This window comes from Myotis lucifugus, unplaced genomic scaffold, assembly GCF_000147115.1.
Source record: "Myotis lucifugus unplaced genomic scaffold, Myoluc2.0 scaffold_0, whole genome shotgun sequence".
Lineage (NCBI taxonomy): Eukaryota > Metazoa > Chordata > Mammalia > Chiroptera > Vespertilionidae > Myotis > Myotis lucifugus.
The window spans coordinates 10,788,949-10,796,575 of record NW_005871048.1 but is presented as its reverse complement, the minus strand read 5'-3'; the positions used below and the strand labels follow the sequence as shown (position 1 = coordinate 10,796,575).

Sequence of the window (7,627 nt, the reverse complement as noted above, 5' to 3'; positions counted from 1 at the left end):
GTCTTTAGGTTTCAAATCCCAGCTAGAACATTTTCTTGTGGAGCTATTTTCTTTTAGGAAAATAATACCTATCAAATGGAAGAGAAAATTGGTGCTGTGTGTGCATGTTCCCCACCAAACAGGTATTAGTCATAAAATATAAGCTAGAAAGAGCAGATGACTGTAGCCAGGTATTTTCTTCAGTCAGGATTTTCTTTACGTTCAAGTAGCTGGATCTTGTTTTCTGCCTGTTAATTTTCTTGCAAGCTATTGCAAGGTTCTTGCAGATGGACATGTATAAATAATGTTTGAATCTTCAGGGGAAGGGGCTTCTTGAACAGTTCTAACACTGGCATGTTTGAAAGGTTTCAAGAGAATACTTCAAGGTAGGCTCAGCACATAAAAAAGACTAATTGGCCCTGACCGGTTTGGCTCAGTGGATAGAGCGTCAGCCTGCAGACTGAAGGGTCCCGGGTTCATTTCTAGTCAAGGGCATGTACCTTGGTTGCAGGCACATCCCCAGTAGGGGGCATACAGGAGGCAGCTGATTGGTGTTTCTCTCTCATCGATGTTTCTGATTCTCTATCCCTCTCCCTTCCTCTCTGTAAAAAAATCAATAAAATATATATTTTTTAAAAAGACTAATTGTAGGGATAATTGATAGATTTTCTTGTTTATAAAACATCAGCCTTGCGCAGGGGGCATGCTAATCTTCTCTGTATCGTTCCAATTTTAGTATATGTGCTGCCGAAGCGAGCACAAAATATATATTTTTAAAAAAGACTAATTGTAGGGATATTTGATAGATTTTCTTGTTTATAAAACATCAGTGAATAAATGGTGTGATGATGATTGGAAAATAATGATATGTAATATTCTTAAGTTTTAAGTTTTCTGTAGTTATAGTTAGACTAGAGGCCCAGTGCATGACATTCGTGCAATGGGTGGGGGAGGGGGGTGGGAGGATTCTTCAGCCCGGCCTGCGCTCTCTTGCAGTATGGAACCCCTCGGGGGATGTCCAACTGCTGGCTTAGGCTCACTGTTGCACTCACCAGCCAGAAGCCGGGCTTGCTGCTCTTTAGCACTGCCTCAGAGGTGGGAGAGGCAGTGCTAAGAAGCTGCGCTCACCAGCCATGAGCCCGGCTTCTGGCTCCTATGTTGAGCATCTGCCCCCTGATGGTCAGTGCGTGTCATAGCGACCAGTCATTTTGCCATTCGGTCAATTTGCATATTAGGGTTTTATTATATAGGATGTGTGAACATACATGCAATGTTTGAATAATATATCTATAATAAAAATAGTATTTATAATTTTGCGTATGATATTTGCACAGTTAACATGCATGACATTACAGTGTTCTGCCTTGTGATAGAGTGATTTGTGTTCACAGGATGTCACCCCAACTAGGATGGCAGTTTTTCATACAAAATAGGTGTCTTCATTTCTCTTCCCTACTTTAGCTGAGTATTTTAAGCCTGATAAATTTTGTTGAATAGAATATGAAAGATGACTTTTAAAACCTTGATTGTTCCCAAACTTTCCCACCAGCATGTATAGAACACCTTTTAAATTGTGCCAGGGTCCTTAAGTTGGAGTAGGAAGGGACTGTGAATGAGGGAAGCAGAGGCACGTGTAGAACAATGTAAGCACGAGGTCGGTGATGGGTCACATTTGGCCTCGGTGCTGGGGAGAGCAAGTGTGATGGATCTGTCTTTGCTCTTGGTACTCAGCGTGCTTTTCTGTATTATTCTATGCAGATTTCTGGATTGCAGGTCGGGTACTCTAGGTGAATTAAGCTCTGCTAGTTTGATGCGCTGTATAAGATTTGGAAAACGGGATCGGGAGCATCTGTCTCTTCTTGTTTCGCTTGGCAAGTAGGGTTGCAGGTTATAGAGAGGTAGCGGTAGCAGGGCACTCACCTTCTGATCTTTGGATCCCAGATTCAGCATTGCATTATTGAAGAGCTAGGACTCAAGATTTTAATGTGAAGTAAATTGATTTTTTAAAAAGATATCTTTGATGTTAGAATACTTTTAGATATACATAAAAGTTACAAAGATAGTACTGAGAGTTCCCATATATCCCACACACAGTCTTCACTATTATTAATATCCTACATTGGTGTGGTACCTTTGTTAAAATGATTGAACTAATATTAGTACATTATTATTAACAAACATCCCTACTTTATTCAGATTTCCTTGCCTTTCACCTCGTATCCTTATTCTGACCCAGGATCCCATCCAGGGGACCACTTTACATTTATACTCCCTTTGGTTGTGACAGTTTCTCAGACTTCCTTCCTTTGGATGACCTGGACAGTTTTGAGGATACCTGACTGGTTGGGATTTAGCTGATGTTTTTCTCATAATTAGACTGGGGCTATGGATTTGTTGTGCTATCGTCATCACATCATATCAGCTCAGCGTGAATTGTCACTGATGATGTTAGCCTTGATCACCTGGCTGAGGTGGTGTTGGTTAGGTGTCTGCACTGTAAAGTTGTTCTCTCCGCCCCCCCCCCCCATACTGTATTCTTTGGAAGGAAGTCACTGTGCACAGCCCATACGTACAGAGGGGAATACGCTTCTTCACCTTCTGGAGTGGAGAATCTACATCATTTATGTGAAAGTCCTGCTTGGGAGATTTTTCTTTCCTCCCCCATTTGTGACTGTATTTGATCATTTGTTTATATCAGTATGGACTCATAGGTATTTATATCATATTTTGAGTTATAATTTAATACGTTATTTAGTTACTCAAATTGTTCTCACTTTGGCCATTGGGAACTCTTTCAGTTGGTTCCCATGTTCCTTTGTTATATTCCCATTTTTCAGGTTGCTTTTTTTTCCCCAGCACTTTCTTATTTTCTGGTCCTACAAGATAGTTCAGGCTTATCTTGTATATTCCCTGCCATAGACCTAGAATCAGCCACTGATCAGTTGATTTTTAAATCTTGCCTCAAAAAAAAATGTTTTTGTAGTAATGGGCTAAACAAACAAAACATCCATGGGCTGGCTCAGAGCTGTACTGTCTCTGCTGGCAGACTCTTCAGTCTTACTCTGTCCAACCTCACCTTCCTTGCTCTCTCTCTTCACTTCTAAATTCAGTCTGTTCTCATTTCATTAAGGTAGAGATGACTGTCCATAGTTCTCTTATTTAAGAGCAGTCATATATTAAGATAAACCAATCCCTCAGAAGGCAGGTTAGCAGATTCAGAAGAAATAGAGTAATCCTGAACCCATCTCCTCCAAAACAACCAGGTCCACTTGTAAACAGAACAGACAGATAAAACAGGACTCAATTTGCAATAAAACGTAGTCAGTGCCACAAGTAGGCAATGTACATCTGTGAAGTCGAGGCAGCACAAGACAAGAGCAGGCAGTGGAGCGTGCGGGGCCCCAGTGGGACCGTGGCCTCTGTGGGAGTGGGAGAGCACTGGCATCACCTAGGCAGGCTGACCACCAGTCAGCCCGTGTGAGTGCTGCCCCGCGGGAAAGAGGGCTCGGTGTTGGCAGGTCTTCACATTTTGAAAAGAAACTCAAACATTTAAAAAAAAAAAGGCCCTAGTGAGTTTGGCTCAGTGCATTGAGGCTTGGCCTGTGGACTGAAGGGTCCCGGGTTCAATTCCGGTCAAGGGCACATGCCCGGGTTGTGGGCTCGATCCCCAGTGGGGGGTGTGCAAGAGGCAGCTGATCAATGATTCTCATCATTGATGGTTCTCTCTCTCCCTCTCCCTTCCTCTCTGAAATCAATAAGAATATTTTTTAAAAAGAAAGAAAGGAGAAAAGACAGCTAATATCCTTTGAGATTCCAACATCGTTTGGGCCACCAGTTTGCGACCTTGGCAGGGGAGGATGTTGCTGACAGGCTCGCAGTAGAATTTCAGACACCGCACTGGGCAGTTTCTGGAGCCTCTTCCCTAGACCCAGGGCCCTTGTGGGAGGCCTTGGGTCAGACAACAGGGGCAGCTGCTGTTGTCTTCAAGGGAAGGCCAGCTCCAGCCCCTCCCTGTGATATTTCATCAGCACTACCACTGGGAAAGCCGGAACCACAGGACTTAAACAACAACTTGGCCAGCAGATGTGCTCCCTCGCTCTGTTTCCTGCGTTTTTTTTTTAAATTCTGAAAACATTCTCAACCATCACAGCCTAGCTGAAGGCTATGGGACTCAGGGTTGCACTAACATAACCGTCATTACTAACTTAGACGGGCACTTAGAGAATAGTTGACTTGGTGCATTTAGTGGGTAAGGTTGTGGGGCACAGAACCAACTTCTCCCCTGCTGATCCAGTGCCTGGGAGCCCGCCCCCGAATACTCGCATTTGGGGACCTTCAGCCATTGTCCCTCTGGAGGCTTAGTCAGGCCTGTAAAGTCTTCTCTGGGCACAAAGAAAGCCATGTTGGGAGGCTGGGCCTCTGGGTGACTGTGCTTCCCTGTCATCCCCACGCCCCAAAGCCTAATGAGCAGCCAGGCCGGAGGGGATCCCCCGGATACCACCTGCCCTGCTGTTTCAGGATTAATGGAATGAAGTGATGCAGCAAAAATGCCATGTCAGAACCTTATGCTCCCGCTCCTCTCGGTGTCATTTAGCTAAAGAAACCGTAAACAAAAAGGAAGAAGAAGAAAACAGCTGGTGGTATAATCCCCGCTCTGTTCTTCAGAAGAAAGCCAGGGGAGAGGGAGTCCTCATTTTCACATCTTAGAGGACTCTATTGGCGGAAACTTCTGGGGAAGACGTCTCTGTGTGCGTAGCTCTAATTCCAGCTTTCTGGCGAGATGTTAGAGCCGGATTTAGCCACAGCCCCTCCCTCGCCCAGGTGGCCCTCTGTGACCTCGAGAGAACACTTTACTTCAAACAACTCAATTTCAGGGGTTTCCTAGCTCTTTCTAAACCCAGCAGTAAGGAGCACATTCTATTTCCCCGGCTTCAGGAGAAGGGAAACTGAATAAACACAGGCCGTCTGGTGCGGTTGGGGCCTGAGCGCACAAAAGCAGATCCTGACATTTGAGTTATATCCACTGGCAAACAGCACTCAGTATTTCTTGACAAATTTCAAATTTTGCTCTTGAGGGAGGAACTGTAGTTGCAACTTAGTTTGTTCAAAGACATAGAATGAGGCACTCAAATGTGCCCTCAATAATGCTGGGGTTTGCAGAGGGTGACAGCAAGTCGGAAAAGCCAAGGATGTTAATGGCTAAAGCACATGAACAGGTTATTCACTTTCTCTTTGAACTCTATACCTCTCCACCTTCTGGGGATTGGCTACCCCTCCTGAGGAAGCAAATCGGTCATGGTTTAGAGCCCAGACTCTGGCTGGAGGAGTCCCGTGTGTCCTGCTGTCTCTTAGCTTCAGGCTCCTTTAAAAAAAGGTTCACCTCAAGCGTGTGCTCAGAGCTAAATGGACCCGAATGGTGCAGAAAACTGGAGAAATGGGGGCTGAACCCAGGGTGAGATTATTACGATGTCAAATAGCACTTTTAAGAAAGTCTCAAATTCTGGAAGGCCACCTCTGGGGTTTGGGGATTACAGATTTGTCATAAACTTCATGGCTGAGTCATGATGTGGGAAGCTAGTATCTAGCTTTATTCAGTAAATGTTATTGAGATCCTCTTTCATGTTAAAAAAAATCAGAATACATATTCACTCTAAAATCATTTAGAGCCAAATACCAGGACTTTTGTGTCTGAATACCAAGTGTTTTGTTTAGGTTAATAAAAGTGAACATTTGTTTCATGTTTACCATGTGCCAGGCACTGCATTGAATTAGTATTTTACATAGATGATTGCACTGAATCTTTACAATCCTGTGAAAAAATATTATTATCTCGGTTTTACTGACAGATAGCAAAACCGTGAAGAGGAGAAGTAACGTGCCTAGGATGGTACAGCCGATGAGCCCAGGGCTGGGACTGGGGCCCAGGATCTGGGCAAAAAGGCTTGGGTGTTGGCCGCTTAGTGCCCGAAGGCGCCCTGACTGGAGTATGGATTTCTGGGCTCAACTCTACTTCTATGTAGAATTTTAGGCTTCCTACTTGGGAAGACTTAAGAGGTGAAGCACCTTGAATTTGAACGCGCCCTCTTTACAGCAATAGCACCTGAGTGACCACACACCTGGACCACAGACCAGACTGTGCACTTGCCGTGCTTCCTGCTGATTTTTGTTTCAGTGCAGTCCAGCCCCAGTTAAGCGGAGTTAATTAGGTTCAACACAAACCAGACAAGCTAAAGCCCAGAGCAAGTTAATGGAGGTTCTGTTCTGTCCACCTATGTCCGTGGTTGGCAAACCGTGGCTCGTGAGCCACATGCAGCTCTTTGGCCCCTTAAGTGTGGTTCTTCCACAAAATACCACATGCGGGTGCGCACATACAGTGCGATTGAAACTTTTTGGCCCATGTGCAGAAGTCAGTATTTTGTGGAAGAGCTGGTATTTTGTGGAAGAGCCACACTCAAGGGGCCAAAGAGCCGCATGTGGCTCGCGAGCCACGGTTTGCTGAGCCGCAGTTTGCCAACCACTGACCTATGTGAATAGTGGAAAAGTACTTAGGGACACTGTTCTTGCAAATGAGGAGTCAGGGTGGGTGCTCAAACAAAGCCCATGCCCCATAAAAATCCCGAAGCATAACTTTTTCCATTAGTATTCTCACTGATTTAGAATGGCTGTTATCCCAGCCTGGCTTCTTTCCATTCCCCAGCCCTCAGCAATTTATTTTCCCTTTAAAGATTTTCTTTTTACCATCTCCCTTTGTAAACGCACGGGGTATCTCCACATGGGCTTTTAGCAGCAAATGGTAAGTTCCTTTCTTAGAACTTTCCTTGTTGCCTTTTCAAAATACGACTTTGGAATTCTGACACTTGGATCTTGTGTTTCTGTGTAATAGTAATTGTGGCCAGGTGCCTAGACTAAGAGGAATACTAAGACAGACACTCACCTGATAGGTCAGGTTCAGGCCCATCAACAGGGGAATGACAAAACACACTTTAGTGTATGCCATCAATGTGGTAGTATAGTTAAAAATGAGGTACAAAGTCAATTCTAACACAGAAGAGCAAAAAACATATAGTGTAAAATTTCACTTATGTAAAAAGCAACCACCAAGCAATCCTCTATCTTTTCCCTGTGTGTACACATACATGGAGGCAAATGGACATAACATGGCCTGAACGATGCACTTACAAACCACACCAATGCTCCCGGGAAGGAGAGAACAGAGGGTACCAGGAAGGAGCCGTGTTAAAGGGGATCTGAACCTTATCTATCTTGTTTTAATATGAGAAGAAAAATGCATTTATAGATTTGTTATATAATTAAAAATAAATTAAAAATTAAAATGAATATCTTAGCTTTAGGAAAGGTCACAGAAGCAGCCAAATAGGAAAGTTCCACTTATTTCCTGGTGCATCGGATCCCTTACGGCCTTTTATTCACAGGCAGAGTTAGAGTGAAAATGTGAATTCCCCGGGATGAGGTCACAGGAGAGCTCACCTCCCAGTGCAGAGTGAGTGAGTGAGGGTTTCCTGCAGGTCAGGTTTGGTTTGGGAGATGGCATGCAGCGGGGGTGGGGGGGGGGTGTTGGTCTCAGGCAGCTTTACCGTTTCAGTGGGGGTAGGGGACGCGCCCTGGCTAAGAGTTCTGTCTCTAAGGA

The 7,627-nt window shown here is 44.5% G+C and overlaps 1 non-coding gene across 1 annotated transcript; it reads right to left on the bottom strand.

Annotated features, from left to right (window-relative positions):
• Positions 1-631: 631 nt before the first annotated feature.
• Positions 632-739, bottom strand: LOC111825672. Its single transcript, XR_002828867.1, has one exon. It is a non-coding gene; the product is annotated as a U6 spliceosomal RNA (small nuclear RNA).
• Positions 740-7,627: the final 6,888 nt, after the last annotated feature.